An 18,028-nucleotide genomic window follows, 5' to 3' on the forward strand; every position below is an offset into this window, starting at 1 on the left:
ATTTCAGTCTCCACACTCTAGTCAAAGAAGGCCCGCACTCTAAAATGGCACTAATTACGCGAAACGGCCTGCGATTGAACTGCGATTTCGGAAAAACCGTTTAACGTATTCGAATACGGTTTGAACCACGAAAAAGTCCAGAGTCGTGTGAGCGTTCTAAAGTTTAAATCACGTTTCTACGACAAAGTATGCCAGAGTAATGAGGCTGCAAAAGTGAGCTTGATTTAGAGATAAATCCCATACATTGTCAATGGGAGGGAAAAACTATAAATAAAGTTAAATATTTTAAAAAGTATAAACTTTTTCAAAACAACTTTTTCACCAATGAAAGTTCAAAGATAGATGAACATTATAAAGTTTGAATGAAGTTTCAAAGTGAAAGTATGACGGAGTAATAAGAGCTCAAAAAAGTTAACTGTGAAAAATGGGACCTTTCTTCCATCGACTCTCATTATAAAGAATGTAAAAAAAAGTTAAAAAGTTAAAAAGTATAAAAAGTATAAAACTTTGTAAAAATAAAAATACAAGCCACAATCACTTCAAAGAGCTGAACAGTTTGAAGTTTGAACTAAATTTCTAGCATAAAGTATGTGGAAGTAGTAGGGTGTCAAAAAAACGGCGGAATAAAGAATAAATAAATAAACATAGGCTGGCAATAACTAGTGTGTGCTCGCTGTAGCGAGCCCACAATTAAACACAGAATAATCAATAGATGTGTAACATCATGGGTAAATACAATGATTTAACGTGGTCCGTAGCTCTTGTCGAATGTATTTATGAGTGTTGAGACTTAAGTCACACCGTGGCGTAGCAGCGCTAATGCTGGCTACCTAACGCCACGTTAACTTTTCAACTATAAATACGATAGGCCTACAATGTGTGTCGATTAATTGAAAGCACAATGAAAACAGATAAAATGGCCACCGTTCAGATTAAAATGATTGCTAATACCTGTCGGAGCACAATTCTAACATTCGTGACCATAGGGTGGCATCATATAAATATACACAGAACATCTAATTAACACATAACATGTGTACAATGCTTGATTATCTACCATTAAATTAATTTCTAGGGGTGCACATTATGAAGACCGCGATATCTCTGATTATTTTGCAGGCTATATCTGCCAATACAGATTCTGACCGATTACGATATTATACAGAAGACCTGTTCATAAAGTATTACATCAATCAATAAATAGCCTATACTCTTTTGTGTCTGTTTAAGTGTGTTTTCACTACTGAATGTCTACTGAATGAGATGAGTACACACATTTAATGTAGAAATATCAAAAGTTTATTTTTACTAAAGATTTTACTATATTTGTTAGTGTCTAGAGGTACTAGACACTTGAATCATTAATCTGCTGCTTTCAAACATTAGAAATACACAAAACAAAAGCGACAGAGACAGGCAGAATGGCTGTTCTGTGAGTACAAAGATTGACGGTCAGTCAGTCACATTATTATTGCCATCAATATCTTAATTTATCTGGATTATTTTGAGAAAGATCTGATAGGGATATTTTGATATGCTACTGATATATTGTGCATCACTATTACTTTCCATACCTTTTTAGAAGGATGGTTAAACTTTTCATTTAAGATTTGTGTTGTGTTCTGCACTTGTCAACATGTTGAATTGGTTCTTTTAAATCTTTCTCTGATTACAGAATGGAGACGAGGACAGCATTTTGCTCTGGGGTGAAACTGTCATCTCACCAAACCTTCATTATGAGCAGATCTGGCCCACAATCCAGCCGACTGTTCTGAAGTCCTCATCAATGAGAACTGCGCTGCCCTGTACTCCACAACCTGTATGGCCATTGAGGTACATAGTAATATAACTATTATATAGTAATTGTAATGTCATTAATTTGAAGTCACGTAAGTCAGAGAGGCTTATTGTCAATATCAGCCAGAGTGCGGGAGTCTATATATATATATATATATATATATATATATATCGTATCATGGCCTCTGTATCATGATATATCTATCGTGAGATTGCAAGCAATATTCACCACTCGTAATCAATGTATTCAGCCCGCAACACCTCCTCCAGTACCTCTTTGAAAATGAAGTGGACTGACACCTGAATGTACAGATCTACAATTTACAATTTACAATTTAGGCATTTAGCAGACGCTCTTAATCCAGAGCGACTTACATTAAGCAAGAACAAAAAGCATGGGAATACATCACATAAAGACATTTATCATGAGACATGCGTAGCTAAGAAAGTAACAGTGGAATATCTATAATGAAACTATACATATAAGCTATACATCTATACTACTATGCTACACATATGTACTATGACGTGCTATGACTACATACAATGCACTTATGCTGTCTACAGAATTGCTATCTAAGGGGGTGGGGGATCTAAAATGAATCTACAAGTGTTTTTTCCCAGCTTCTTTGTACTTATTTGAGCTCTAACACTAAAATGTTTCCCTCAGCTATAGTACTATTTGACGGTAGCCTATACACATTCCTGAACGTTTGATGGTATAAAGATTCAGAAATGAGGTTAACCAAACTTACTTCAAATCAGCACGCAGAGGCAACCATTCGATTTTATGATTCTGGATAAGTGGGAAAAATCTCCCCAAACGAATTATCCCTTCAAATTACTTTGACAGCTGTCCATCATATTCATCAATTGTAAACTGTTTACTGTCATGGATCAGACGGACCCATCCACTGTGTGTTGTGTTGTGTTGTCCAGCTCAAAGGCAGCCAGGAACCAAAGGCTAAGAAGAGCCGTTCCAATCAACCAGCTGAATCCAAATAGGAATAGTGTCACAATGGTAACTATAATAACTCATAAATATGACCATGTGTCTTACAGCTCAAACTCATGTAAACTACTTAAGCAGAACAGGTTAAGAAATATGTTACTACTTGATGTGAAAACGATGTCGACTGATCTAGAAAATGATTTACTCCAAGTTATGGATATAAACAAACACGTGCACACACATGGAGCAGATTTCCACTACATTTCTGTTGTGTTTCACACCAAGGATCCAGAGCCTGAGATGGAAGCAGTGATCCCCAGCCAGGAGAGCCCGTCTCCTCGTACCCAATACAGCAGCCTGAGAAGCTGTCGGCCTTGACGCAGACCAAGAACGCCAGTTGGGGGTCGCCTCACACCCTGCTCAAGTACACCAAGGACGTGATGAAGCAAGACAAGAGAGACAGAGCGGGTGGTCCGAGAGGCCTTGGAGAAGGTGTGTGTGTGTGTGTGTGTGTGTGTGACCTGAACACCCCATTGAGAGCTGGTGCAGGGAATGTATACATTGAAATGTACAAAGCTAGATGCGTGAAGTTGAAAAAGAATGTGAAACCCCAGCATCCATATTCTGTACGCAGGGGAACATTACCCAAACAGTGTAGCAGATCTGCAAAGAAAATATTACAAAAGACAATAATATGGCACAAGTTTTAGAGCCTATGGAAATGTTGGGGAGGGACTTAGCGAAGGTCTAATTAGAAAAAACAATTTACAAGTTCAGCCACCTGTTGGTATTTCAAATCATCATTGTCATTATTTTTTGTATATTAGACCTGTGCCCGTTGGCCACCAACCTAGCTGGGAACGATGCTAGTTGGGAACCTAGTATGCAATACCTGTTTTAACCATCTGTCTGTGTCCCGTATGGAGATTTCTGTATCTGTCTGCCTGTGTGAAGAGTGCAACCTGAGATTGACATGACAAAAAACATTTATTCTAGGAGCCATGGTTGCTGTTGGCAGGCCAGATGACATCACTTTTACCATCTCCCCAACATCCGAGAGAGCCTGCTTTTCCCTGGAAACGTCAACATCAGCTTCCCTCGCCATGCCAGGAAAAAATACCTCTTCTGCAAGCTCAAATTGTGTCGCAATGTCACATGTTTTGATCTCTACAGGGTTTCTGTCCGACATGTATACATGCTCAGGGTCATCTTTCACTGGTGTACAAACATGATATTTGTGATTAGGGTTGTTCAGAAGAGTAACCCAGGTATGGTGCGCATCTGCGGGTATGTTGTCAGGATGTGTTTTCACAGCCTAGTACTTGCATAGGATATTCAAATCTAGGCAATATAATTAATTACACATAAAGGTAAAATTAAACATTATTGTACTGTAACTATTTCACAGAGTTGAAAGTGAACATTGAAAGACAAGTAGGCTACTAATTTTAAAACTGATCTGTAATTTGTAGGCCTATGTGACAGAAATGAGAAGGTGTATGTTTATAGTATTTATACTGCATAGTTGTATGGTGCATATTGGAACAGCTGTTAGCCCCCACAGATATCCATGTCTCATGTACTCAAACTTTGATAGGGATCAAATTTTGTGTGTATATTTATATAACTAACATGTATGGTAGTGTTTGATATACAAGCCCCTAGTGAATGGAGGCCATACATACATGGTCTGAATGTATCACCTGAGCTACAAGTAAAACAAAATAAAGGTGTTGGAGTTTAACTTAGATGATGGGGCCAAGAGATATTTGTATGTAGTTTTGTGTCCCTTGAAAGCATGACATCGCCACTATGTTCATAGTTGGAAGCATATCAGGTTTACAAATGTAAAGAGGTGGGTAAAATTGGTTGTCAGCTCCACAAGCTACATGGCAAATTCATCAAATGATTAATCTGTAATTCATCTGAAAATGATATATTTGATGTTTAATGTCAACTTGTTTAATGCCATTGTCAAGTTATAGCTCTGATTGTGGATTACCGGTAAACGGCCAGCAGGTGGCAGCATGCATAAATAATCAGAATGCTGTCTTTTGAACTATTTTGTTTTAATGTAATTATATGCACGTTATAGTCTATCAATGCCTCACAGTTTAATAGGTAATGTACGGTTTATTTGAACAATCTGTAACAGATAAAGTATACTTGAATACAAGATCGTTACTACATCATCCCTCGTGTTGAGCTGACCCTTAATATTATGTCAAAAGGCATCGTAATGTTATGGTGCAGAATGCTGGAGGTGTGTCTTGAATTGAAAAGTGTGTGGGTGTGTGTGTGTGTGTGTGTGACTGTGTGTGTGTGTGTGTTTGTGTGCGCGAGCGCTGAAGATGACGTAAAATCGTGGGTGCATGGGGAAATCACAGCTAATACAATGTATAAGCCAATCCCTCGTTAATCCTTGATTTGTGTTAATGTTAAGGGTTTAAATTATCCAAAAAAAAAGCATCATATGCATATCACCGCGGTGAAAGACTGAAAGACAATTTTTTTTCTACAATTTTTTACATTTGTTCCTCCTGTTTTTGTATATTTCATGTGTTCTGCGTTTATTTGTGTAATAAATATATGTTCAACTACTTGTTTTATTCCATCCAAGATTCACACATGGTTTCAGGAATGAAATGAGCAACTAAAATGATTAGCTTTCACTGTTTTAATAGCATGATATAAAAAGCACAAGAAAGTACATGTTCTGCTAAGAGGATTTTAAACCCAACAAAGCTATGAGTTAATTGTTTATAATTATAATTTGGAGTCATTCATATTGAATGCATGGGGAACAATGACATACAAAATTACAGTATAGGCCTATGCAAAATAAAAATAAAAACCTCATATAAACGGTTAGAAACGCTATATGTAGCCTAATGCTCATGGTTTAACTTGTATTATTTAAACATTTCTGCTATTCTGTATTTCATTAAGGTTAAAATAAAATAGATAGGATGCTATAAAATATATAATGTATTTTCAAGCCAATCCCTCGTTAATCCTTGATTCGTGTTGATAAAGTTAAGAGTTTAAATTATCAATGAAATGCATCATATGCATTATGCCAATAAAATTAAATCTGTAGGGGCTGCTCCGAGGCCATACGCTGAGAGACACGACACACACACACACACACACACACACACACACACACACTTAACTTCAAAGAGAGGCTATACAATAACATATAGGTTAGGTTGTATGGTTGTTGTATTTTGTGTCGTGGGATCCCCGAAGTGTTTACATGAATTCTTCATTTTGATGTTCGCGGCCTCTTTCATAATCATGTCTCTTTCAAATGCAGGTGTTAATGATTAGACTGGAAAGCAGACTTGTGGGTCAGCAAATTGGTGGACTGGCATTTGAATTGGCATTTGTGAGAAGATGACGTAAAATCGTGGGTGCATGGGGAAATCACAGCTAATTAACTAAAATATATAATGTATAAACCAATCCCTCGTTAATCCTTGATTTGTGTTAATAATGTTAAGGGTTTAAATGATTTAAAAAAAAGCATCATGCATATCACCCAATAAAATAAAATAAAAGATCAGTATAATATATAAAGTAGGCTAACGTGTCAGTGCAGGCAAGCATATGCAATGCAACACAGTGAACGTCCAATAGCAAAAATAATCAGCTATAGGCCTACAAACGCAGTCCAACACAGACATGAATTACTTATTAGTATAGGTATATGGTTGCAAGTTCATTAGACAATCTATATATTACGCAAATGTTAGTGTTTTTGGACGAGAAGTGCAGATTTTTTTCTTCCTATAGTTGGCATGTTAATGTCATAGATGCAAATTATTTTTTCAAGGCTAGAAACATTTGTTAGGCCTTCTGGTTTCAAGAAAATTCTGCAGATTATAAAGCTGATAGATTTAAGGGATTCAAATGATAAAATATCCCCAAATACGCACGCGCGCGCGCACACACACACAAACTCTAAACACAATTGCGTTCAAAGAGAGACTACAATAACATATAGATTAGGTTGCACAGTTGTTGTATTTTGTAACGTGGGAACACGTTGATTTGCGCGGCCTCTTTTTCATGTCTCTTGGTTAGACTGGAAAACGCAACATAGCAAGGATAGCACATGAAGTTATTTGCCAATTTCATACAAATTCGTTTTTGCTGTGTCACCGACCCAAAGTTTTATTATCCATTGGTATAACATTTGATTATCAATGAATTTGTTATAGGCCTATACTCCAATTCACTTTGACACATTATGATGAAAGCTATATAGATGTAAGGTGAATTAAGTGGTGTAGGCCTATGAGTTATATCGTGTTAAAGTCGATTTCCACAATAGCGCTATACAAATTATTTTTTATGTTAAAATAATTTTCATTTTGAAGCGATCACATTGATCGACATGACCCCCTCAAGGGTTAAGAAAGGTTCCCAGATAGGCTACAATAACATTTACAAATTCTATATGGTTGTTGTATTGTGACCGTGGGACTCCGAACGTGTTCAAAGAGACGCTACAATAACATAGGTCAGGTCGACCTAACCTTATCTTCTGGACCTGCCTATACTTTAACCTAACCTATATAAAGCCACGTTTCACTCTCATTCTGTTGCTTGCCTGAAGACGAAGTTCTGCTCGATTTAACAGCAACTATACACAATGGATTTGCAGAGCATCCTACAAAGCGGGCACACAGCAGCATCTTCTGCATCATCCTCCTCCTCCTCACCATACCAGCTGACGCGCCAACCCACCATAAAGCTGAAGGCTGTGGCGGCCCGCGAGAGCCTCTGTGTCCGGGAGTGGGACTGGCATCGTGAAGGGGGCATTAAGAATGCCCTCTCCTCCACCAACCTACATGTGGCGTTCACGGACGGCGTGACCATCGCTAAAATGGTGCTGTTTGAAAGGCAGGCCCCCAGGGTGAAGACGGGCACCACCTACATGGTGAGAAGCTACAGGGTCACTGCGCACGGTCTGCAGTGCTGGGGAGACACCGGCTTCTACGCCACATCGCCTCTGCACGTAGATGAGGCCATAGAGGCGCGATGCGAGGCCCTCGTCAACCCCCCATCCAAGGCGCTGTCCCTGGCCGACATTGCCACAGCGGCAGCAGGCCGGCTGGTGACAGTGCAAGGCTACATTACTGATGTAAGTCGACCTTTATTATATTATTATAACACTCGGAATGTTGGATGGTGTACCCAAACGAGTAACTAATAAGTTAACATGTACTCCAATATAGGCATATAGCCTACACCGTACAAATATGCAGTATAAATACTATAATCATGCAATAAATATATGAATGGGGATATAATTTCTTCTCATTTCTATCACAGATGGAGCCGGTGCGCAAACACCAACCGGAGAAGGCAGCGGCTGTTCCCAGACAGAACATCAAAATAAATGAGGTACGTTTTATAATTTAGTATAGCCTGTTGGTCTTTCAATGTTCACTTCCAACTCTGTGTATATAGTTAATACCATTAAGATCTGTTTAATGCACATTAACGTTGTTAGTTCATTCATACTGTTAACGCCATGTGATTCCGTCATTGCAGAAAGGAGTTGAGGCCACGGTCCAGCTCTGGCGAGAGGCCGTCCTTCTGCCAAACCTTGAAAAGGGACAGCTGGTCCGCTTGAGTCACCTTACTGTCAAGCATGGCACCCTCGCCTCTACCGGGTTCACAAAAACCGAGGTAAGCCTGTCAATACAAATTAGGCTACTGTTTGTAACTGTATTGTGTAATTTCATTTGCAATATTGTATTGTGTAATATTTTAACATTAGCCGTAGTGAAAGGTCTTTGCTACATGTATGCATTATATGTTAAACGAATGACTGAAAACAATGTTTGATTTCAACAGGTTGTGGAGCCGGAGCTGCCGAAAGAATATCAGCTCCTTGGGGCGATGGAGGCGGCCAGCGGAGAGATGGAGCTGCTGCTGGACAACGACCAGGTGGTTACGGTCTCCTTGCCAGCGTTCGAGAAACTGTTCCCCCCCGGTGAAATCACCTATCCACGCACCGTCATCGTCGAACAGACAGCTGATGGGACGGAGGTGCGGGCCTGCAGTCAGCACCTCGAAATGGAGCTTCTGTTCGACGATGGCGACGCCGAAGAAGTGCTGGGGGGGGAACAGCTTCTTGAAAGCTGGCAAGGAGATGAGCCCGCAGCCGCGGTGAAAGACTAAGAGAAGATTTTTTGCTATTTTATTTATTGCTATTTTTGCTATTTTTTCTACATTTTTTTCTACCGTTTTTTCTACTATTTTTTTCTGTATATTTCACGTGTTCTAAATGCCTAAATTGTAAATTGTTCTGCGTTTATAATGTGTAATAAATATATGTTCAAATACAATACTTGTTTTATTCCATCCAAGATTCACACATGGTTTCAGGAATGAAATGAGCAACTAAAATGATTAGCTTTCACTGTTTTAATAGCATAATATAGACTTGCTTGATTCATTGAATACTTTAATAACTTTATCTAACAGAAAAAAGCACGAGAAAGTACATGTTCTGCTAAAAGGAATTGTTTATAATTATAATTTGATATTCATATTGAATGCATGGGGAACAATGACATACAAAATTACAATATAATAGGCTTATGCAAAATAAAATAAAAACCTCATATAAACGGTTAGAAACGCTATTATGTATAGCCTAATGCTCAAAGTTTAACTTGTATTTTTAAACATTTCTGCTACTCTGTGTTTAATCGTTCAAATGAAATATAGGTGTTTTGGAATATCAGTCAATGAAGTACAAATTCCAACAGGTGGCAGCACTTCATCAATGAAAGTACTTCATCTATATAAAATATATGAACCTTGAACCGGAAGTTATCCTTGTGACTACCAAAACACACATACAACCAATACTCTATGCATACAACGAATCTTCTAATGGGCGCACTGGTCAATGGGCTGCGGATAACATGCATGTCCACCGGTTTGACAAGCAAAGTATGGTAAATTCCACCAAAACGAATCAATAGATGTGTAACATCATGGGTAAATACAATGATTTAACGTGGTCCGTAGCTCTTGTCGAATGTTTAGGAGTTGTGTTACTTTACTTAAGTCACACCCTTAGTAACAGCGCTAATGCTAATGCTGGCTAGCTAAGCCGATGTTAACTTTTCACCTTTAACTATATCGTATATAAATACGATACAATGTAGTAGATTGGTAAAACCTAAATGCATATTACACGTGTGATAAAGTCGCTAATTTGATTAATTATTACCACATCTTAGACTTAATCTGGTTAATCTGATCTGACATGTTATCTCATGCGCATAGATGTTTAATGGTTCATGTGTCATGTTGGAACTTTAATGTTAAACGTCTGCATAAACGTTCATATAGTTCAAATATAACTGCTCACGTTTGGACCACGGATGTTACACGCAAGATACGGGTGCTAATACCTGCCCGAACACAATTGTAACATTCGTGACCATAGGGTGAGCAGTTATATTTGAAATATGAACGTTCATGTATTGTAGACGTTAATGTTGTAAAGCACGTTACCGTATTCATGTTGCAGGGCTATATACCGGCTATGTAACACGTTGTGTCATAACTGTCATGTTTCAAGCCTAGTTATCATAACATTAATATGGTAGAAAAACGTAAAGTGTATGTATCGCATTAATGCTGTAAAATGTCTCAATTATTGGTAGTATTAGCATTGTTTTGTCATTGTAAAGTTATGTTGTAGCCATCACAGTAAAACAATACATGGACATCATAATTATGTTGTCAATATACACTATATAGACATTATACTACTGACTAGTAGCATAAATATATCTTGAGTTTAAAATGATATTGGTGGGTATAATGTACACTGTTGTATTACATTGCTTTAAAAAAAAAAATCACATAGTACAGATTAACACATGTGTGCAATGATTGATTATCTTTCATTAAGTTAATTTCCATAACTTTGAAAGTGGATGGTTAAACTTTTCACTTCAGATTTGTGTTGTGTTCTGCACTTGTCAACATGTTGAATTGGTTCTTTTAAATCTTTCTCTGATTACAGAATGGAGACGAGGACAGCATTTTGCTCTGGGGTGAAACTGTCATCTCACCAAACCTTCATTATGAGCAGATCTGGCCCACAATCTAGCCGACTGTTCTGAAGTCCTCATCAATGAGAACTGCGCTGCCCTGTACTCCACAACCTGTATGGCCATTGAGGTACATAGTAATATAACTATTATATAGTAATTGTAATGTCATTAATTTGAAGTCACGTAAGTCAGAGAGGCTTATTGTCAATATCAGCCAGAGTGCGGGAGTCTATATACAGTTGTGATCAAAAGTTTACATACGTTTGTAAAGGACATACTGTCATGATAGTCCTGCCTTTCCAATAATTTGTTCAACTCTTATTTTTCTGTGATAGGTTAATTGGAGAAAATACTTCTTTGTCATACAAATAAATCTTGAATGTATTTGTATTTTTATGAATGTTTAAGGGTTTTCTGAAAATGTGACCAAATCTGCTGGTTCAAAAGAATACATACAGCAATGCTAATATTTGGTTGCATGTCCCTTGCCCATTTTCACCCCAATTTGACGCTTTTGGTAGCCATCCACATTGTTCCACAAGCTTCTGGCAAAAAACTAATACTGTAATAATAAAAAATCACACCCCTGTGAAGTGAGCAGTGCAATTGCACAGGGGTGTGATTTGTATTATTATTACAGTATTCGTTTTTTTCTTATGAAAGCAGAGAGTCTTCTGTTTCATACGGTATATAGTATGTACATGTCGCTATAGGCCTTATTTTGTGAATAATAGTTCTTCAGGTCCATGCCTTCTCTAAAGTTCTCTCTGGTGAGCGCAAGCTGCATTCAATAGCCAATTACTGACAAACTGTACATGGGATCAATGTGTATTTGTTTCCCTCCTAAAAGTAGACATTCAGGGCTTTCATTCAGTGTGTAGTATGTATATGATATTATTTGTGTTCATTTTTATATCTGTCTGTCAATGTCTGTCAACTTCAACCTTCCATATCTCTGCTGTTTTTTCAAGCGAGCAGAGTGCAGGCAAAAGCAGGTGTTAGAAAAAGGTCAATATCTCCAGAATGGAAGATGGTAAAATCATGATTTTTGTTTAAAATTGAAGTGGACAAGTTAGGCTTTCTTTTGATTTATCTCGCTATAAGAGGCCCCTCGCTGTGGGCCCCTAAAAAGTTCAAAAGTCCAATGTTAATCGCTTAGCACCACCAGGCCTGAGCTCACTTTAAACTCTAGCATACAAAGTATTAAACATTTTTTTGCACAGTTGATCTTGGGACCTGTAGCTGACTAGAAATGACTTTCCTGACTTGTTTAAGTCTATTATTCGCTTTTTCAGATCCATGCTGAGCTCCTTTGACTTTCCCATTTTATTGTTTGTGGGTTGTGGCCAAACGAGCCCTAAATAAGGCTCAGAGAAGTGAACAGACCAGAAGTAGTCAATCATAATCACTCAGTTTAAGTTAAGAGGCCATGCCACAAAGCTAATTTGATTGACACAACTTTCTACATTACCATATGGGACATAATATGTATGCTGTATGTATATTTATGAACCAGCGGATTTGGTCACATTTTCAGAAAACCCTTAAACATTCATAAAAATACAAATAAATTCAAGATTTTTTTGTATGACTAAGAAGTATTTGCTCCAATCAACCTATCACAGAAGAATAAGAGTTGAACAAATTATTGGAAAGGCAGGACTATCATGACAGTATGTCCTTTACAAACGTATGTAAACTTTTGATCACAACTGTATATATATATATATATATATATATATATCGTATCATGGCCTCTGTATCATGATATATCTATCGTGAGATTGCAAGCAATATTCACCACTCGTAATCAATGTATTCAGCCCGCAACACCTCCTCCAGTACCTCTATGAAAATGAAGTGGACTGACACCTGAATGTACAGATCTACAATTTACAATTTACAATTTAGGCATTTAGCAGACGCTCTTAATCCAGAGCGACTTACATTAAGCAAGAACAAAAAGCATGGGAATACATCACATAAAGACATTTATCATGAGACATGCGTAGCTAAGAAAGTAACAGTGGAATATCTATAATGAAACTATACATATAAGCTATACATCTATACTACTATGCTACACATATGTACTATGACGTGCTATGACTACATACAATGCACTTATGCTGTCTACATAACATGCTATAAGTCTGTATCAAATGCTATCTAAGTCTACAGAATTGCTATCTAAGGGGGTGGGGGATCTAAAATGAATCTACAAGTGTTTTTTCCCAGCTTCTTTGTACTTATTTGAGCTCTAACACTAAAATGTTTCCCTCAGCTATAGTACTATTTGACGGTAGCCTATACACATTCCTGAACGTTTGATGGTATAAAGATTCAGAAATGAGGTTAACCAAACTTACTTCAAATCAGCACGCAGAGGCAACCATTCGATTTTATGATTCTGGATAAGTGGGAAAAATCTCCCCAAACGAATTATCCCTTCAAATTACTTTGACAGCTGTCCATCATATTCATCAATTGTAAACTGTTTACTGTCATGGATCAGACGGACCCATCCACTGTGTGTTGTGTTGTGTTGTCCAGCTCAAAGGCAGCCAGGAACCAAAGGCTAAGAAGAGCCGTTCCAATCAACCAGCTGAATCCAAATAGGAATAGTGTCACAATGGTAACTATAATAACTCATAAATATGACCATGTGTCTTACAGCTCAAACTCATGTAAACTACTTAAGCAGAACAGGTTAAGAAATATGTTACTACTTGATGTGAAAACGATGTCGACTGATCTAGAAAATGATTTACTCCAAGTTATGGATATAAACAAACACGTGCACACACATGGAGCAGATTTCCACTACATTTCTGTTGTGTTTCACACCAAGGATCCAGAGCCTGAGATGGAAGCAGTGATCCCCAGCCAGGAGAGCCCGTCTCCTCGTACCCAATACAGCAGCCTGAGAAGCTGTCGGCCTTGACGCAGACCAAGAACGCCAGTTGGGGGTCGCCTCACACCCTGCTCAAGTACACCAAGGACGTGATGAAGCAAGACAAGAGAGACAGAGCGGGTGGTCCGAGAGGCCTTGGAGAAGGTGTGTGTGTGTGTGTGTGTGTGTGTGACCTGAACACCCCATTGAGAGCTGGTGCAGGGAATGTATACATTGAAATGTACAAAGCTAGATGCGTGAAGTTGAAAAAGAATGTGAAACCCCAGCATCCATATTCTGTACGCAGGGGAACATTACCCAAACAGTGTAGCAGATCTGCAAAGAAAATATTACAAAAGACAATAATATGGCACAAGTTTTAGAGCCTATGGAAATGTTGGGGAGGGACTTAGCGAAGGTCTAATTAGAAAAAACAATTTACAAGTTCAGCCACCTGTTGGTATTTCAAATCATCATTGTCATTATTTTTTGTATATTAGACCTGTGCCCGTTGGCCACCAACCTAGCTGGGAACGATGCTAGTTGGGAACCTAGTATGCAATACCTGTTTTAACCATCTGTCTGTGTCCCGTATGGAGATTTCTGTATCTGTCTGCCTGTGTGAAGAGTGCAACCTGAGATTGACATGACAAAAAACATTTATTCTAGGAGCCATGGTTGCTGTTGGCAGGCCAGATGACATCACTTTTACCATCTCCCCAACATCCGAGAGAGCCTGCTTTTCCCTGGAAACGTCAACATCAGCTTCCCTCGCCATGCCAGGAAAAAATACCTCTTCTGCAAGCTCAAATTGTGTCGCAATGTCACATGTTTTGATCTCTACAGGGTTTCTGTCCGACATGTATACATGCTCAGGGTCATCTTTCACTGGTGTACAAACATGATATTTGTGATTAGGGTTGTTCAGAAGAGTAACCCAGGTATGGTGCGCATCTGCGGGTATGTTGTCAGGATGTGTTTTCACAGCCTAGTACTTGCATAGGATATTCAAATCTAGGCAATATAATTAATTACACATAAAGGTAAAATTAAACATTATTGTACTGTAACTATTTCACAGAGTTGAAAGTGAACATTGAAAGACAAGTAGGCTACTAATTTTAAAACTGATCTGTAATTTGTAGGCCTATGTGACAGAAATGAGAAGGTGTATGTTTATAGTATTTATACTGCATAGTTGTATGGTGCATATTGGAACAGCTGTTAGCCCCCACAGATATCCATGTCTCATGTACTCAAACTTTGATAGGGATCAAATTTTGTGTGTATATTTATATAACTAACATGTATGGTAGTGTTTGATATACAAGCCCCTAGTGAATGGAGGCCATACATACATGGTCTGAATGTATCACCTGAGCTACAAGTAAAACAAAATAAAGGTGTTGGAGTTTAACTTAGATGATGGGGCCAAGAGATATTTGTATGTAGTTTTGTGTCCCTTGAAAGCATGACATCGCCACTATGTTCATAGTTGGAAGCATATCAGGTTTACAAATGTAAAGAGGTGGGTAAAATTGGTTGTCAGCTCCACAAGCTACATGGCAAATTCATCAAATGATTAATCTGTAATTCATCTGAAAATGATATATTTGATGTTTAATGTCAACTTGTTTAATGCCATTGTCAAGTTATAGCTCTGATTGTGGATTACCGGTAAACGGCCAGCAGGTGGCAGCATGCATAAATAATCAGAATGCTGTCTTTTGAACTATTTTGTTTTAATGTAATTATATGCACGTTATAGTCTATCAATGCCTCACAGTTTAATAGGTAATGTACGGTTTATTTGAACAATCTGTAACAGATAAAGTATACTTGAATACAAGATCGTTACTACATCATCCCTCGTGTTGAGCTGACCCTTAATATTATGTCAAAAGGCATCGTAATGTTATGGTGCAGAATGCTGGAGGTGTGTCTTGAATTGAAAAGTGTGTGGGTGTGTGTGTGTGTGTGTGTGTGACTGTGTGTGTGTGTGTTTGTGTGCGCGAGCGCTGAAGATGACGTAAAATCGTGGGTGCATGGGGAAATCACAGCTAATACAATGTATAAGCCAATCCCTCGTTAATCCTTGATTTGTGTTAATGTTAAGGGTTTAAATTATCCAAAAAAAAAGCATCATATGCATATCACCGCGGTGAAAGACTGAAAGACAATTTTTTTTCTACAATTTTTTACATTTGTTCCTCCTGTTTTTGTATATTTCATGTGTTCTGCGTTTATTTGTGTAATAAATATATGTTCAACTACTTGTTTTATTCCATCCAAGATTCACACATGGTTTCAGGAATGAAATGAGCAACTAAAATGATTAGCTTTCACTGTTTTAATAGCATGATATAAAAAGCACAAGAAAGTACATGTTCTGCTAAGAGGATTTTAAACCCAACAAAGCTATGAGTTAATTGTTTATAATTATAATTTGGAGTCATTCATATTGAATGCATGGGGAACAATGACATACAAAATTACAGTATAGGCCTATGCAAAATAAAAATAAAAACCTCATATAAACGGTTAGAAACGCTATATGTAGCCTAATGCTCATGGTTTAACTTGTATTATTTAAACATTTCTGCTATTCTGTATTTCATTAAGGTTAAAATAAAATAGATAGGATGCTATAAAATATATAATGTATTTTCAAGCCAATCCCTCGTTAATCCTTGATTCGTGTTGATAAAGTTAAGAGTTTAAATTATCAATGAAATGCATCATATGCATTATGCCAATAAAATTAAATCTGTAGGGGCTGCTCCGAGGCCATACGCTGAGAGACACGACACACACACACACACACACACACACTTAACTTCAAAGAGAGGCTATACAATAACATATAGGTTAGGTTGTATGGTTGTTGTATTTTGTGTCGTGGGATCCCCGAAGTGTTTACATGAATTCTTCATTTTGATGTTCGCGGCCTCTTTCATAATCATGTCTCTTTCAAATGCAGGTGTTAATGATTAGACTGGAAAGCAGACTTGTGGGTCAGCAAATTGGTGGACTGGCATTTGAATTGGCATTTGTGAGAAGATGACGTAAAATCGTGGGTGCATGGGGAAATCACAGCTAATTAACTAAAATATATAATGTATAAACCAATCCCTCGTTAATCCTTGATTTGTGTTAATAATGTTAAGGGTTTAAATGATTTAAAAAAAAGCATCATGCATATCACCCAATAAAATAAAATAAAAGATCAGTATAATATATAAAGTAGGCTAACGTGTCAGTGCAGGCAAGCATATGCAATGCAACACAGTGAACGTCCAATAGCAAAAATAATCAGCTATACAAACGCAGTCCAACACAGACATGAATTACTTATTAGTATAGGTATATGGTTGCAAGTTCATTAGACAATCTATATATTACGCAAATGTTAGTGTTTTTGGACGAGAAGTGCAGATTTTTTTCTTCCTATAGTTGGCATGTTAATGTCATAGATGCAAATTATTTTTTCAAGGCTAGAAACATTTGTTAGGCCTTCTGGTTTCAAGAAAATTCTGCAGATTATAAAGCTGATAGATTTAAGGGATTCAAATGATAAAATATCCCCAAATACGCACGCGCGCGCGCACACACACACAAACTCTAAACACAATTGCGTTCAAAGAGAGACTACAATAACATATAGATTAGGTTGCACAGTTGTTGTATTTTGTAACGTGGGAACACGTTGATTTGCGCGGCCTCTTTTTCATGTCTCTTGGTTAGACTGGAAAACGCAACATAGCAAGGATAGCACATGAAGTTATTTGCCAATTTCATACAAATTCGTTTTTGCTGTGTCACCGACCCAAAGTTTTATTATCCATTGGTATAACATTTGATTATCAATGAATTTGTTATAGGCCTATACTCCAATTCACTTTGACACATTATGATGAAAGCTATATAGATGTAAGGTGAATTAAGTGGTGTAGGCCTATGAGTTATATCGTGTTAAAGTCGATTTCCACAATAGCGCTATACAAATTATTTTTTATGTTAAAATAATTTTCATTTTGAAGCGATCACATTGATCGACATGACCCCCTCAAGGGTTAAGAAAGGTTCCCAGATAGGCTACAATAACATTTACAAATTCTATATGGTTGTTGTATTGTGACCGTGGGACTCCGAACGTGTTCAAAGAGACGCTACAATAACATAGGTCAGGTCGACCTAACCTTATCTTCTGGACCTGCCTATACTTTAACCTAACCTATATAAAGCCACGTTTCACTCTCATTCTGTTGCTTGCCTGAAGACGAAGTTCTG

The 18,028-nt window shown here is 37.7% G+C and overlaps 2 long non-coding RNA genes across 2 annotated transcripts; both read left to right on the forward strand.

The window, feature by feature from the left end:
* Positions 1-714: 714 nt before the first annotated feature.
* Positions 715-6,224, forward strand: LOC308316493. Its single transcript, XR_013964165.1, has 6 exons — positions 715-728; positions 1,676-1,833; positions 2,737-2,818; positions 3,035-3,241; positions 3,746-5,073; positions 6,146-6,224. It is a non-coding gene; the product is annotated as an uncharacterized lncRNA (long non-coding RNA).
* A 3,432-nt stretch (positions 6,225-9,656) lies between these two features.
* On the forward strand, positions 9,657-16,873 carry LOC308316491. The gene is made up of 6 exons (XR_013964164.1): positions 9,657-9,775; positions 10,815-10,972; positions 13,399-13,480; positions 13,697-13,903; positions 14,408-15,735; positions 16,796-16,873. It is a non-coding gene; the product is annotated as an uncharacterized lncRNA (long non-coding RNA).
* The last annotated feature ends 1,155 nt before the right edge of the window (positions 16,874-18,028 follow it).

This window comes from Protomyctophum bolini (assembly GCF_963924005.1).
Source record: "Protomyctophum bolini genome assembly, chromosome: 6".
NCBI lineage: Eukaryota > Metazoa > Chordata > Actinopteri > Myctophiformes > Myctophidae > Protomyctophum > Protomyctophum bolini.